The following is a 16597-nucleotide window of genomic DNA, read 5'->3' on the forward strand; positions in this document are numbered from 1 at the left end:
CCTGGGCCCGTTTTGGCCTAAAAGATTATTCCCAAGCTTAAGTTAAATGTATCTTGAAGGACCTTCCAAAGGTCAAGAAGATTTTTGCCTAGATTTGACTTCATCACACTCTCTATTGTAACTGTCCGGAGTAAAGCATTGTAATTAACAATAGGCAGTCAGAGCAAAAGGGGAGCAGTCGGGGGACTTCCTGGAAATTTTATCATATACTCAGGATGTATAAGAGAGCTATGTTGAAGATGTTTCGTGGTTTTATCGACGGTGCTGGGGAGAGGCATTCACCTGCTGAAATATCCATTTTGCAAGATAAATAATAATGTGATTGAATGTATGGAAGAAAATGAAATGAAAAAATAATAAAAAAATAGAGAGCTATGTAATTCTTTTATAGTAGTATATTGGGGAGTCAGAGGGGGGTTGTTTCCCAGCAAGGCTACAACAGTTTTCTGGAGCAAATAGCAAGCAGCCTTGCTGACATGCTAATTTGACCTAAGTTTTATTCCTAGGTCGGGGATGGGGGGTACACAGCAGCGGCCTTGCCAACGTGCTGACCTGGGTCGGACTCCTCCACCTGAAGATGGTCAGGCTACGGAGGAATTCTCTACTCACATTGCACCCCAAGGAGAAAAAGGAGAGAAACTTGCCTCTGAAAATTGAAACCCAAAACTCCCACTGTGAATACTGCACTCCTGCCCACAGTAGGAGGAGGAAACTGGAAGATAACTCAAACCATAGGGAAGGGTACAAGCACACAGTTACAGGAAACTACTCTAAAGAAACAGAAAGAAGATAAGTATGTCACTCAATGCCTAAAAATCAAAGAAAAATCTCAAGAAATAGGAGAAAGCCAGGACTATGTCTCCTGTGAAGAAACACGGTAACTCCTCACCAGCAATAGATAAAACCAGGAATTACAGATACGTTGGAAAAAGAATTCAGAATAATCATCATAACAAAATTCAATGAGATGCAAGAGAAAATGGACAACTGATTTCAAGAAATGAGAAAATCATTGAAATAAAAATTTCCCTCAAAAAGTATTATTAACAACTCACTACACCGTGGAGAAAAAAAATGACTTCCAACCTAGAAGACAAAACCGCCAATTTAGTCCAAGACACCAAAAACAATGGAAAATAATTAATATGAGACTGGGGTGGGGCATCAGGTGTCGTGGATATTAGGGCAGCTGAATCCCACATAACCAGGTGCTCAGTTTGATTCCCATACCCAGTGGCTTGAAAATAATTCCCTGATTAAAAAAGATGAAAAAATTCACCAACACTAGACCAGTTTTTCAGGGAATACTTAAGGGAGTACTATATGACTAAAACTAAAGAGAGAGAAATAGATGTAAGAGAACACAAAAGAACTAAAAGCAAAAAACGTCAAAATGACAGACACAGCCACACATATTGATAATAACTTTTAAAGTTAATGAATTAAATTCCTCAACCAAAAGACACACATTGACTCAATGGACTAAAAACAAAAAAACACTCTGTATGTTTCTCACAAGAAACATAATTCATTGACAAAGAAACACATAGACTTAAGTGAAGGGCTGGAAAAAGATGTTTCATGCAAATAATTTCAGAAAAGACCAAAGTTGCGAGACTGGTATCAGGCAAAATAGATTTTATGATTTAAAAAATGAGGAAAAGAGACAAAGAATATTATTTTTTTTCCTTTTTTTTCCCTATATTATTCTCTTTTATTTCCTTTTAAAAAATTACTTTTATATAGCTTCTTCAGACAAGTTAAAAGGTGGCAGTCTGTCTGTCATAGTAGTTTGGAGGTCTGGAGAATTGGTGGGTAAGTAAAGGGCTGTTTTTGTTAGATGCATGGATATTCAGTAGTCTAGAGTATATAGCCATTTCTAAAATACACCTGATATTTAGTAGCCTTAACCACCTAAAGCTACTCCTAACTCTAGAAATGAGTGTCTTCAGTCTCCGTTGGAATAAAAGGCTTTCAAGCCCCCTGGTTCTGGCATGGCAGAACCTAAGGAGTTCCAGATTTTCTGATAGGTCAACTTCCCATCCATGTCCTGGCCAGTCTTGTGGAATAAATCTTGAAGCTCTTCAATGCTAGAGATTCCTGGTAAGGAGACTGACCTTGGTTGGGCCTATTTTGTCTCCAAGAGACTGTGAGAATTTCGGCCATGCTGATGGGTTTGACATGAAACTCTGAACTTGCTCTTTGCCAGGGGTCTTTGGAGGCCTATTGCTGTCAGGTTTATTTGTGAGAGCACTGATCAGTTGCAGTTTCTCTCTGAGCTTGGATACCTGAGAATTTTAACTTCTTCCCTTTTTTTTTTCTTTTTTTTGGAGAGGTTTTGCTACATGGTGCGTGCACTTGCCAGAAAAACAGAGAGAGACAGAGATGGAAAGCGAGAAATCACCCCCCCGGGGGGATGGCCATGCTGCAATCCCTTCTCCTCCACTCCTCTCAGGATCTTGGGCACACACGCACATGCCCCCAGCTTGAGTTTAAGCCACCGGGTCCGGGACTCGAACCACAGTCGACTGCATGGGAGTCCAGTGACATAGCCATTACGTCACCTGCTGGTCCAAAGAATTTGAACATCTTTATGTCTTGGGTTTCCAGTATATCTCTTTGTTGGACTCTTGATCCAAAGAGTCTCTTTTCAGAGTGGCAGCTCTGTTACCCATACTGCTGAGGGACAGGTTGCTCTCTTTTTTTCCTTGTTCATGGCAACCATATCACTTTCGATGAGGTTGACTCTCTGAGTAAGATTACTGTCTCATTCATCCCCTTGAATCTGAGATCGTTCTGTCTCTGGTACCCCACTAGGGCACAGTTTACCTCTTCTAAAGTGTCATGAAGGTACAGGATATCCTGTTTCAAACTCTCACTGTAGGTTTTATTTCCAGGTTCTAATGTAGCTGGAGGTGATGGAATAATGAGCTGGCTCCTTCCACTAGTGTCCTTCAAGATGGGCTGATTTGTTTCACTCTGCCGTAACTCCATGGTTTCCTTATGTCCGTCCACAGTTTTCTGTATTGCCTCCACAGCAAGAGGGACACTGTCTAACGTATCGCCAAGGGAAGCGACCCTCTTCTGAAATCCCTCCACAGCCATAGGAAGGCTAATTATGTCTGCAGCTGACTTAACATTGACTTTGAGGTGGTTTACGGCAGAAGTCAACAGAGAAATCAGCTTATTTGTTTCTGTGATGTTTATCCAGACGTTGTTCAAGCCCAATTCTCCAGATTCAATCTTCTCAAGTTGTTTTTGTTAGCTGAGTTTTTATTAAGTTTAGAGATTTCTTGGAATGAGCTTTTCTGATTAGACTTCATTGTTCTGAATTTTTTTCTAGAGTGCATCCAGATTCTCCTTGAGAGCAATTTGCATCCACCCCAGGCCCACACAGGCCACAATACAGGCAGCAAGGATGATGAAAGCAGAGGGGAAAACAGATCTTAGAGCATCATAGACTCCCTTGACAAAGGGGGAGTGATTTCCAACTACACCAAATTCCTCTTCTTCAGAGCTAGACTCAGCATCTGAGCCAGGAGGCTCTGTTCTGAACAGGCAGTGGCTGTTTGAGCCTTTCTTGGGCTTCTTTCTCCACTGTCCCCAGCCAACGCTGTTAATGCATAGAGCTCTTTGCACTTTTTCTTCTTCTTGTGTCGTGTGAAAGGAGCGCCCACTCCTGAGCTCTCAGATCATGATCCAGTACCCAAATCTCTTGCTGACTAAGAGTTGCCTTCCAGGGTGGGGAATCCTGGGCCAGAGACCCCTGGGCACTCCAACCCTGAGGTAGGACTGACCAGACCCACAAGGGACTGGAGATTGGAGCCCAGAAGAAACTGGAACTCAGATGGGTGGGGGAAGTCACACAGAGATGGTCAGGGAGCTGGGGGGGCAAATGAATAAAGCCCAGGACATAGAGTACTAGTTAATAGGGCAGAAAGGGGAACAACTTTTTATCTCCCAAACAGGAAAAAGCCAAGTCAATAATGAGGGATTCTCTATGATAAGTAGGCAGTACGCGTAAGGATGCTCCAGGAGCTGGGGAAAGACATACAGGGTAGATATTTTAGGTCTCTGGTTCAGGATTTCCAACTGAGAGGAAAAAGAAGCTTATTCTTGGATGAGAGAAGAGGGAGAGGTGCACAGCAATAGCCCCATATCTCCACCCCCACTTCGCCTGGCAGGAAGCCACAGGTGGGATTTGAGCCGCTAAGACCAAGATGTTATCCTGGCACTGAGGGAATTTCCGGGCCAGGAAGCCTGCTAGAGTATGGGATGGTCACCATTCTCCCACCTCCATCCTGAGCATAAAGGGAGCCTGAGCCTGAACCTGAGGCCGAGGAAGACTCAGCCTGGCTGGAGGGCTCAGCCTGAGTGGAGCCAGTCCTGGGCCCTGGGGAGACCCAGCAGGGTGCAGTGCTGAGCAGCAGCTCGACCCAGCTGAAGCGCTCCACAGTTTGAGGTGGTGTCCCTTGGGTGACTGTGGACAGCTCACACGCACTGCCTCTGCTCCAGCCTCAACCTGGGCCACCGCTGCTCCCGAGGAGGTGATACGGCTATGGCAGTCCCCGGCTCCAGAACCGAGCCATCTCTCCAGCCCCAGCTTGCTTTCGGACACTATATGATTCTAACAGGTTTAAGTCACAAAAAAGGTGAAACAATTATAAACATTTATGCTCCTAACACCATGCACCCAAATACATTAAAGAAAGATTGCTAAATCTAAAAGGAGAGATTACAACACCCTGATTGTTGGGAATTTCAACACCTCACTGGACAGGTCATCTAGACAAAGAAAAAACAGACACAGGAGCTACTTGATACCATAAATCAAATGGGCCTGACAGAGAATGCGTCACCCAGCAATTTCAATATACATGGCTTTCTCTTTCCTGCGTGGGACATTTTCAAAATTGATCACATACCAGGGCACAAACAATCCTTTACAAATTTAAAAGTATTGAAACTAGATCCAGCATCTTCTCTGACGAAAATGGAATTAAACTTGAAATCATTAACAGAAAGAACCCTCAGAAATAGACAAAAACATGGAAACTAAACAGCCTACTCTGGAAGATTTCTAAGCTACTAAACAAAGGAAAACTGAAATAGAAACATTCATGGAAACCAACAATAAGGAATGCCAGACTTGCCCCTTGTGAGGCAGTGATGTTTTGAGCCTGAAGATGACCTGGCTAGACCCCCTGCCCCAAACCACACAAAGTCTCTGTAATACCAGAGGAAGTCAAGGTCAGAACTAACAAATGCTTTCCAGAGGTTTGGCCTTACAACGGGTGGGGGAAGTCACACAGAGATGGTCAGGGAGCTGGGGGGGCAAATGAATAAAGCCCAGGACATAGAGTACTAGTTAATAGGGCAGAAAGGGGAACAACTTTTTATCTCCCAAACAGGAAAAAGCCAAGTCAATAATGAGGGATTCTCTATGATAAGTAGGCAGTACGCGTAAGGATGCTCCAGGAGCTGGGGAAAGACATACAGGGTAGATATTTTAGGTCTCTGGTTCAGGATTTCCAACTGAGAGGAAAAAGAAGCTTATTCTTGGATGAGAGAAGAGGGAGAGGTGCACAGCAATAGCCCCATATCTCCACCCCCACTTCGCCTGGCAGGAAGCCACAGGTGGGATTTGAGCCGCTAAGACCAAGATGTTATCCTGGCACTGAGGGAATTTCCGGGCCAGGAAGCCTGCTAGAGTATGGGATGGTCACCATTCTCCCACCTCCATCCTGAGCATAAAGGGAGCCTGAGCCTGAACCTGAGGCCGAGGAAGACTCAGCCTGGCTGGAGGGCTCAGCCTGAGTGGAGCCAGTCCTGGGCCCTGGGGAGACCCAGCAGGGTGCAGTGCTGAGCAGCAGCTCGACCCAGCTGAAGCGCTCCACAGTTTGAGGTGGTGTCCCTTGGGTGACTGTGGACAGCTCACACGCACTGCCTCTGCTCCAGCCTCAACCTGGGCCACCGCTGCTCCCGAGGAGGTGATACGGCTATGGCAGTCCCCGGCTCCAGAACCGAGCCATCTCTCCAGCCCCAGCTTGCTTTCGGACACTATATGATTCTAACAGGTTTAAGTCACAAAAAAGGTGAAACAATTATAAACATTTATGCTCCTAACACCATGCACCCAAATACATTAAAGAAAGATTGCTAAATCTAAAAGGAGAGATTACAACACCCTGATTGTTGGGAATTTCAACACCTCACTGGACAGGTCATCTAGACAAAGAAAAAACAGACACAGGAGCTACTTGATACCATAAATCAAATGGGCCTGACAGAGAATGCGTCACCCAGCAATTTCAATATACATGGCTTTCTCTTTCCTGCGTGGGACATTTTCAAAATTGATCACATACCAGGGCACAAACAATCCTTTACAAATTTAAAAGTATTGAAACTAGATCCAGCATCTTCTCTGACGAAAATGGAATTAAACTTGAAATCATTAACAGAAAGAACCCTCAGAAATAGACAAAAACATGGAAACTAAACAGCCTACTCTGGAAGATTTCTAAGCTACTAAACAAAGGAAAACTGAAATAGAAACATTCATGGAAACCAACAATAAGGAATGCCAGACTTGCCCCTTGTGAGGCAGTGATGTTTTGAGCCTGAAGATGACCTGGCTAGACCCCCTGCCCCAAACCACACAAAGTCTCTGTAATACCAGAGGAAGTCAAGGTCAGAACTAACAAATGCTTTCCAGAGGTTTGGCCTTACAACACCGTGGAGCTGCCTGTTAAACTAAGGGTCTCCACTGGAGGGGAAGGGATTGCTGCGTGGCCAACCCTCCAGGGGTAGGGTGATTTCTCACTTTCTCTTTGTCTCTCCAACTAGCACACACGCCCTGCAGCAAAAATCTCTACATAAAAAGGGAGGGGTCTACAAAGGTGAGTTGGATGGGTGAGCACCCAAGCCATCTGGGCCACGAGGAACTACGGGAAGGAAGCCCTAGGGAGAACTTGCCTTTAAGACCAAAAGGTCCTCCAACAGCCAGACCGCATAGATGTTGAGCATCCTCTGTGGGAGGGGTTGAGAGTAGCGGGTGCCTTAAGACATACCCGAGAACTACCCCTCACACGATATTGAAACTAGATCCAGCATCTTCTCTGACGAAAATGGAATTAAACTTGAAATCATTAACAGAAAGAACCCTCAGAAATAGACAAAAACATGGAAACTAAACAGCCTACTCTGGAAGATTTCTAAGCTACTAAACAAAGGAAAACTGAAATAGAAACATTCATGGAAACCAACAATAAGGAATGCCAGACTTGCCCCTTGTGAGGCAGTGATGTTTTGAGCCTGAAGATGACCTGGCTAGACCCCCTGCCCCAAACCACACAAAGTCTCTGTAATACCAGAGGAAGTCAAGGTCAGAACTAACAAATGCTTTCCAGAGGTTTGGCCTTACAACACCGTGGAGCTGCCTGTTAAACTAAGGGTCTCCACTGGAGGGGAAGGGATTGCTGCGTGGCCAACCCTCCAGGGGTAGGGTGATTTCTCACTTTCTCTTTGTCTCTCCAACTAGCACACACGCCCTGCAGCAAAAATCTCTACATAAAAAGGGAGGGGTCTACAAAGGTGAGTTGGATGGGTGAGCACCCAAGCCATCTGGGCCACGAGGAACTACGGGAAGGAAGCCCTAGGGAGAACTTGCCTTTAAGACCAAAAGGTCCTCCAACAGCCAGACCGCATAGATGTTGAGCATCCTCTGTGGGAGGGGTTGAGAGTAGCGGGTGCCTTAAGACATACCCGAGAATCACCCCTGACCAGCCAGCACCCTCCATCCTGGGCCCATCACCCTGTGACTGTCGCCATACCTAGACGCCTGAATGCCAGAGCCAGAGTCAAAGCCGCCCCAAGCCACAGGACTGGGACGCCAGCTGCTAGTGTGCGTGCCCGCCCACACTGCGTGGGACCACTCTAAGAGAGCCTTGGCTGCGGCTGGGACACTACCCCAACCCTGCCCTTGCTGCACGGGTTCTTACCTCGCTCTAGGGCAGTGTAGTCTAGTGTGAGTTCTGAGCTCAGTGTTGTCCTTGGTACACCACAGAAGGGAGCATGAGCGAGGTGAGCTGGGGTGCCAGGCCGCAACAGGGGGACAGGGGAGCGGTCTCGGGAATGGTTGTGGATGCTGGTGGAGAGGGGGTTAACCTTCATGGAACAGAGCCCCTGGCATGGCCTGTTGGGTACCACCTTAGAGGCCCTGGAGGCTGCATCTGGCTGGCACCCTGGAGAAGGTCACCTGAGGTGAGTGGTCCTGGTCCACAGGGTGCAGAGCTCTGCTCTGATCCTGGGTCACTAGGACATCAGAAACTAGTGGGGAATCCTGGGCCAGAGGATTGCTCCCCTTTCCACCCTATTAACTGGCAGTCTGTGCGCAGGGCTTTATTCATCTGGCCCACCAGCTCCCTGACCAACTCTGCGTGACTTCCCTCTCCCATCTGAGTTCCATTTTCTTCTGGGCTCCAATCTCCAGCCCTCATTGGGTCCGGTAAGTCTCACCCCTGGGTGGGAGTGCCCAGGGGGCTCTGGCCCAGGATTCCTCACCGTACAGCACCCAGGAGACCCTTGGCCAACCCACACCTGGTTGCTACTTTGTCGCTTTCCCCCTGCATTTCATTCTTATTTGGAGAGGGAGTTTAGGGACAAAAATTAAAGACCCAGGAGGGCCATTTGAGATCCTGAGACAGATCTCATAGATCTGTCCAAGCCCTGTCTGTGCCTTCTTTGGAACTTGGATTGGAAAAGTTTGTCCTCACTTAGCACCCAGACCTTTGACCTGTGGGAGACTCAGGAAGAGACTAGTTCCATGTGGTGTGGGAGGGCCTGTAGGTCCATCTCACCTCTATGGCCAGGCAGCCCCAACACTCCCATCTCTGGGTTCTCAGTGCCTCTGCAGAATAAAGACCACCTCCTGCCTATTGCAGAAGCTACTGCAGTGCTGGGGGATGGTCGGCCCAACCTGCTGCCTGTAACTAACCTCCCTTAGAGGGGGCGGGCCAGGTGTGGGGGTTGCTTAACATCTGACCTTGGGGGGGCACAGCAGACCAGCCCCCACCAGGTTATCTCTTGAAGGAATATTTCCCTTCTGACTCCCTGCTACAAAGGGAGACTGGCTTCTGCTGGGGGAGTGGGGGCCTTGGTGCTGAAGTGGGGGGGAGGGCATGTGGAATGGAGGAGGGTGTGGCACGATGTAGTGCATCTGCCCTGTTCTTGAGCAGCTTGGAGCACCAGGTGCTGCAGGCCAGAGGAGGAGTGTGGTCCTGCTCTGTGCTCCTGCCCTGGGGCGCTGAGTGGAGGTCTGAGCACCCGGCACTCCCTGTTTCCTTCCTCATGGTGCAGCTCACCCCTAGACCCTGCTGGTCCCAGGGCAGCCCAGGGGGTGATCTTAGCTTCACGTGCCCCCGCCCTACACCCTGCAGCAGGACAGAGTTCCATGCATTTGCTCCTCAGTTAAGAAGTAGTGGCCACTGATAGGCAGGTCATGTGACCAGGAGCTGGGAGTCCACCCTGACGTCTGACTGAAAACCTCCTGCTGCGGCCAGACTAGGCATAGTGGCTAGGCAGCTTCTCTTCGCCTACCATGGCCCTGGCCTTCCGGTCCGAGTCAGGAGAGGGTCCATCGGACCTTGGGCCAGCGTTCCCGCCCGCGCTGCATGCGTGCGTGTGTGCGTGCATGCGTGCGCGCCCCCGTGGCTTTCCATCGCTGCTCTAGTCGACGACAGCGCAAAGGGCGGTGGTGCTGGCACCCGAGGGCCTCGGAGAGGCCGAGGAGTGCCGTGGGGTGTGGGCAGGTGTCCTGTGTGGTTCCCGCAGGGCAGAGCGGGACAGACGGATGGTCGAGGCGGACGTCCAACGGTAGGCGGCCGTGCGTTGGGGGTGGGCAAGGCACGCTGGGGGGCCCTGCGGTGCGGCCGGTCATGGGAGGCCCTGGGGTGTGCGTGTGCCCGAAGGGGTCCACCAGGCTCCACGACTGCCCACGCGGGGTGTGGCTTTGGGACCCACGTGCTGCCCCGGGAGGCGGACCTTGCCATGGCCGTCCAGGGCACCGTCCTCGAGGCCCCCTTCCTTGCTCTGGAGCCCCCCTGCCCCAGCACACCAGGCCGCGCGGGTGGGGGTCAGGGCGCCTCGGGGTCTGCTTGGGGGGTGCCTTGCCGAAGGGCTGCGGGTGTTCCCGGGATGCTGCGTGGGACCGCCCTCACGTGTGGCGGAGGGACCCTTGTCGCGCTGGGGCGTCTCCTTCTGTCCTTCCGGTCTCCGCCTGCGTGGGCCTGTCACCCTGGAGCCTCGTGTTTCTTGACCCCCTTCCCCACTCCCCGTAGTCTCCCTCCGTGTCCACCCGGCCTTGTCTGCCGCCTCCCCGACGGAGCCCAGCCCTTGTCCCACAGGTGTCGCGTGCACCAGCCATAGGGGAGACCCGCTAGTCCTTCAGAATGGTGGGGTGTCTGGCACGCGGAGGAGGGAGGGTTCTGGAGGGAGGGTTCAGGTGGTCTGCCTTGGTGGTGGGTGTTTGCGGGTCGTCCTGTGGAGTGCCGCTGAGGGGTCCTGGCTGTGGGCAGTGGGTGCGCCCCAGGACCGCCTTTGCGCTTTACAGAGAAAGCCATCCCGGGAGCCATGCCCTTCTGTGGCCCTCTGCGCCAGGGTCCCCCTACCCTTGTGGGGGTCCCACTACCACTTGCCTCGCTGGCCTTCTTCTGGTCACTGTCCTTTCTGCACCACCCGAGGGGCCATCCTCTACGGGGCGCATGTGGCACTGTCCCTGCTGTGGGCGTCACTCTTGCGGGCTAGTCGGGGTCCTCTCCTGCCCACGCGCACCATCTTTCTGTTGGCGTCATACACCACGTAGCATCTCCCACCCCAAAGGGTCAGGCGGGCTCCCGAGCCTCCAGCCCGTAGATGGGTCACGGCCTACCTTTAGTCGCTCCTAAGCCCTCCATGGTCTATGCAGGAGAGTCAGGCCCTGGGCCTGGGACACCCTGACCCCTTGTGACTTGGGACCCAGAGGGCTCATAGGGCTTTGGTCTGGAGGCTTTCCCAGCATGGTCCCCACCCCCATGGGTCTGGTCCCTTTTGTCTTTGGGGCCGTGCAGCACTGTAGTTTTTCTTGGGGGCGGGGGTTGTTGTGCGACCTCCTGGCAACTCCAAGCCACTGGCATGTGCCGTGTTGCCTGTCACAGGCCTGCCCAGCTGTTGGGCAGGCGGGCCCTGGTCCTCATTGTATGGTGATGGTGGGGGGGAGCGTTGTGTGTCTTCCCAAGCTGTGTCTCCTACCACTTCTCTGTCCCCTGCAGGTCGCATAGGGTGGGGTCAAGCCAGTGCCCTGTTCACTGCCCTCTCGCAGGCACCACTGCCCCCTGGCTGGAGCCATGCATGGAGATCCACCCACCCTCAGACCTGTGAGTTCTTCTCTGCTAACCTAACCACACACCTGTTTTCCTCTCTACCTGGTTGACCCTGCCAGTAGGGTATACTTGTCTCAAAGATTAAGTCATGCCTGTGAGTACACATGGTTGCCATATATTGAAACTGTGAATGGCTTATTAAATCAGTTATGGTTCCCCTGGAAGAAATAAAAACTTTCCTAGAGCAAAGTGGGTTCACAGTGATGTCCTTGTCTTTCCCAACCACTACGTATGGGTGGTTGTATAAGAGATCTGGGCTGAAAAAAACAGTCTAACAAAAGAAACAACACATGCAAATTATCCGTTGAGCTATCCAAGATAAAAACCCTCCATGTGACAATATCTTTATTTTTTTCTAGATTTCCTCATTTCTTAATACTGAATGATGAGATTTAATTAGGAAATTAAGGAGAAACTATCAGAAAAACAAAACAAGGATCACAGCTTTAAAATATTGTGTTTTACTTTGTTTTTCCAAGTGAAAGACCATTTTTTATTACTTAAAGTTATAAAAAGTTATAAGTTGAAGTTATCAAGAAATAGTTATAAGTTTTTTTTTCTTATTTTTTGAGAGGTTTTTGCTTTAGGGCACTTGCGCTCACCAGAAAGACAGAGACAGAGAGACAGAAAGCGAGAAATCACCCTCCAGAGGGATGGCTACGCTGCAGTCTCTTCTCCATTCCCCTCTTGGGATCTTGGGCATGCATACGCGCCTGGTGTGAGTTTAAGCCACCAGGTCCAGGACTCAAACTGTGGTCCAGTACATGGGAGTCCAGTGATATAGCCATTATGCCATCTGCTAGGGCTAGGTTTAAAGTTTTTGTAGTCCTACCCTAATATGATCAAGAAGTAATAATATTACTTTAAAATATACATAAATATATATATATGTATGCATATGTGTATCTTATATACCTATATGTACATGTGCGTTTGTACGTGTCCGTGTGTGTGTATACACACACACATTTTGTACATGTCTGTGTGTGTATATGTATACACACACACACTTTTAAGGCAGCACTACTACTCCTAAAAAGCAAAATAGTGAAAGGTTTCATAGAAAATGTATTCACCTTTCTTCTATTGAAGCTAGTACCTTGGGTGTTTTATTTCTTTTTTACACACAAGGTTATATTAAATATTTTTATAATCACATTTATGTATATTTTGAAAGTACATTTTCCATGTGAATCTTGCAGGGAAAAAAAAAAAGCCTGAAGGATATATTAGAGAAAATCATTGTTTCAAATGAAGGAACAAAACAAGATAAGTTTGATCTATTAAAAAGTCAGGACTAGTATCAAAGGCAAAGTTTGATAACTGAAGAATGAATCCCATCCTTCTCGAGGCAGCTTAGCCTGGTGGTAACACCACAGGCTCTAAAGTCTGATTCAGCCACACTTAGAGATGTACAAACTTGGGTAAGCTAGAAAACCTCTCTGAGCCCATGTTTCTTATCTATAAGTTGGAAATATTAATACAATATGGTTTAAAGTTGTAAATATTGAGTGATTTGTCTTCAATATAATACTTAATAAAAGTCCTATTCTACAGGGCCATCTCTGTCACACAGTGATTAAGTGCTCTCTATTGGAAACTCGATCCCACACTGCCAACTGGTGTTGAATCCCTAGTGTTGTGTGTGCACATCCAAGGACCTGAAAGGAAGGAGAGATTGAAGAAGAAGGATTGCAGTGTGATCATGCTAGTCAGGGTTTTCTCTGTCTCTGTCTCTGTCTCTGTGTCTCTCTCCCCCCTCTCTGTTTTTGGCATGCACGTGTGTCCTATGATAATTATGAAAAAGAATAGAAAAAGACGTTCTAGTACATAGTAAGCAGTGCATGAGCGTTAAGTATTACATGTGCTTAAAAAAAGTGTGGATCGGCACTCTGATACTTAACAAGGTCTAATTTTGTATATAAGGCAGGAAGTCCTGTCTAATATTTGTTGTAAATGGAAATATCAGAAGAAATCACTTGACTTCAGCTCAGGCAGCCCTTATTAACTCCCTGGGTAAAACCCTTCAATGGACCTCCAATCCCCCAGGATAAAATCTAAACTTCTTGAATCTAAATTCAAAGCTCTCAGTGACTTGCTCTTGGTCTACTTCTGCAGTCAGTTCTGGTCCCAGCACTCCAGTTCCAGGCTCCCGCACTGGAGATCTGCTCTCAGTGTACTGGGATTGTGTGCTCAGTCAGAATCATTTACCTCCTTTGTTCACCTACCTGGATAACTGGATCCTTGTGCCCAGGTCTTCTGTATAGATTGCTTACCCTAAAAGTGTGTCCTTATTTTTATTCCAAGTGTAGCCTATCATTTTTTTTTTAACTTTTCTATACATTTTAATCCTTTTTTTTTTTTTGTAGAGGTTTTTGCTATAGGGCACGTGCGCTCGCCAGACAGAGAGAGACAGAGAAACAGAAAGCGAGAAATCACCCCCCGGGGGGATGGCCACGCCGCAATCCCTTCTCCTCCATTCTCCTTCTGGGATCTTGGGCACACATGTACATGCGCCCAGTGTGAGTTTTAAACCACCAGGTTCAGGACGCAAACCGCGGTAGACTATGTTGCAGTCCAGCGACATAGCCATTACGCTAACTGCTGGTCCCGACATCTCCAGCCTTTGATCAGAAAACAAATTATTAGGAAAGGTGATAGTTAAGACCCAGCCATAGCGATGCAGTATGCAGTGGTGAGTTGCCACTGTACAATACTGCAGCCACATGGGAGGCCTCGTTAGGATTCCAGGTCAACCTGAGCATGCTGGTGTGCCCACACATGCCCCTCATTATGACTGACTGGGAGGCTGAGGGAAGGATCACTGGCTGGTGAAACGCCATCAAGGGTATCTATTTTTTATCTCTCTCTTCTTTCATGTAAGAAAGAAGTAAAATAAACGGGAAGAAAAGTACATTTTAACAAGAGGAAAAAGTCTTTCTGAGCTGAGGACTTATAACTTGTGAGATAGTGTAATTTGCTAGATAAAGCCAGTTCCAAGAAAACTGGCAATAGAATATCATTTTTTTTTTCATTTACCACATACAGAAATACGTAGAAAACTTCACCAGTCTGTAAACTCCTTATGAACCAAGGCCACACTAGATACCTCATATGAAACAGTAGTGACGTGTGCTGTACTCTATAGATGTAAGTTTAATGAATGAATATTAGTAACTTTTTTCTTTTTTTAAAAGAATTGTTTTATTCAACTAACTTCTCTCTCTCTCTCTCTCTTTCTTTCTTTCAATTTGACCAGAGAGGGACAGAGAAAGCAAGAGAGAGAAAGTGAGAGAGCAGGCCACCAGGTCCGAGACTTGAACCATGGTCGGCCATGCAGGAGTACAGTGCCCTTAACCACCACAACACCTGCCAGTCCTATAACTATGTTTTTGACCTCGATAACTATGTTTCTTTAAAGTCATTTTTTTAAATATTTTTTTATTTCATTGTCTTTTATACATTCAATCATATTATTTAGCTTACAAAGTGACTATTTCAACATGTGAACATTTCTCCCTAGTCCAGTTGATAAAACTGTAAAATTAACACCAACAACTGAAAATTTAGTTGCCAAATAGAAGATTGTTCAGTTTGTATACCATAGCAAATTAATACCAAGAAATTTGGCAAATTTACCGAAAATACCAATGAGAGGAAATTAGCAAGCTGCTATAAAACAATTGGTAGATATCCCGAGGTTAATATCCATTGTAAACTATAACTTTAAAAAATTTCTTCTATTCTCCCAATTCATTCAACTAGAGCCACTGTGAGCCACAATAGAGAAATTGTTCTCTTTAACATGATATAATTTTGCTTGTCAAAAAACAGTGACTATAAAATATCTGTTTCTCAGTGGTTTAACGTTCTTGAGAGTGGATGATTTATTTTTTCATTTGTTTTGTATTTCTTAGATTATTTTGACTGCCACTTACTTTATGAAGTACTTATATTTACAATGTGGAAGTGATTCTTAATATTACAGGGAAAGTAGCAGGAAGTAGATACGGTAAACCATGTAAATAGAATAGTATTAAAAACAGATTTATGAGGGAGAATGTTTCAAATATATGATAAAAGGTTTTTTAAGTACAGTTTCACAAATGTCTGGTTAGTGAATTTAGTTATTTATCTCTCCAGAAAAAAATAGCATATATTTATTTACATATAATAATAAATACATCAGGAATAAGAGAGAATTGGTTAATGTTGGATTGTAGTAAACTGTAAGAATTATTTGAACCCTTTTTCTAGATAGGAGGGATAAAAATGATAATTTCCCTGAACACTGTTACCACATGATCTCTTTTAATTTAAGCAACTATCTTGTAATATGGTATTACTGTCCCAGTTTGTGGAAGGAAATGATATTTGGAAGCAGTTCAGTCACTTGCACTAGGTCACATAGTGCATAAATGGACAGGGAAGGAGTCAGGTTTATTTATGCTGGAGCTATTAGTTCCCCCCCTTCACTAGAGATTGCGTTCATCTAACTGTACTTAGTATTAAGACTTGTCTTTTATTATTGCAGATCATCTTTCAAGGAAGGAATCATATTTTATAAAAAGTCATGTGCTATTGGGGCTTGCAGGTGGCATGGTGGTTAAGGCACTGGATCCCACATGGATGACTATGGTTCAAGTCCCAGACCCAGTGACTTGGAATCACACTAAGCTTGTGTATGTGCATGCCCCAATGCCCCAGAGGCAGGAGTAGAAAGGATTGTGGCATGGCCATCCCTCTGGAGGGTGATTTCTCACTTTCATTCTCTCTGCCCCTTTATGGTGAGAATACACACTTTATAGCAAAAACTAAAAACGCCCCAGAGGCAGGAGGAGAAAGGATTGTGGCATGGCCATCCCTCTGGAGGGTGATTTCTCACTTTCATTCTCTCTGCCCCTTTATGGTGAGAATACACACTTTATAGCAAAAACTAAAAACAAACAAACAAACAAACAAACAAAAAACAGTAACAATAATAAAACCCAAAAGGTTATGTTTCCTAAAAGCAGTTAATATGAGAGTAACAGAAATATATGTATTAGGAAACATGGAAAACTCAGATCAAGAAAATTTCACTGCCATGGAGCCAGAAGATGGCACACCAGTCATCTTGTTGGACTCCCACATGGTCAATTACAGGTTCATGCCCAGCCCTGGTGGCTTGGAAATCA

General features: G+C 46.7%; 1 pseudogene; it reads right to left on the reverse strand.

The window, feature by feature from the left end:
• Positions 1–1906: 1906 nt before the first annotated feature.
• Positions 1907–7723, reverse strand: LOC102497546 (EF-hand calcium-binding domain-containing protein 14-like; annotated as a pseudogene).
• Positions 7724–16597: the final 8874 nt, after the last annotated feature.

Source organism: Tupaia chinensis, unplaced genomic scaffold (assembly GCF_000334495.1).
Source record: "Tupaia chinensis unplaced genomic scaffold, TupChi_1.0 Scaffold144437_1, whole genome shotgun sequence".
In the NCBI taxonomy this organism is placed as follows: Eukaryota; Metazoa; Chordata; class Mammalia; order Scandentia; family Tupaiidae; genus Tupaia; species Tupaia belangeri.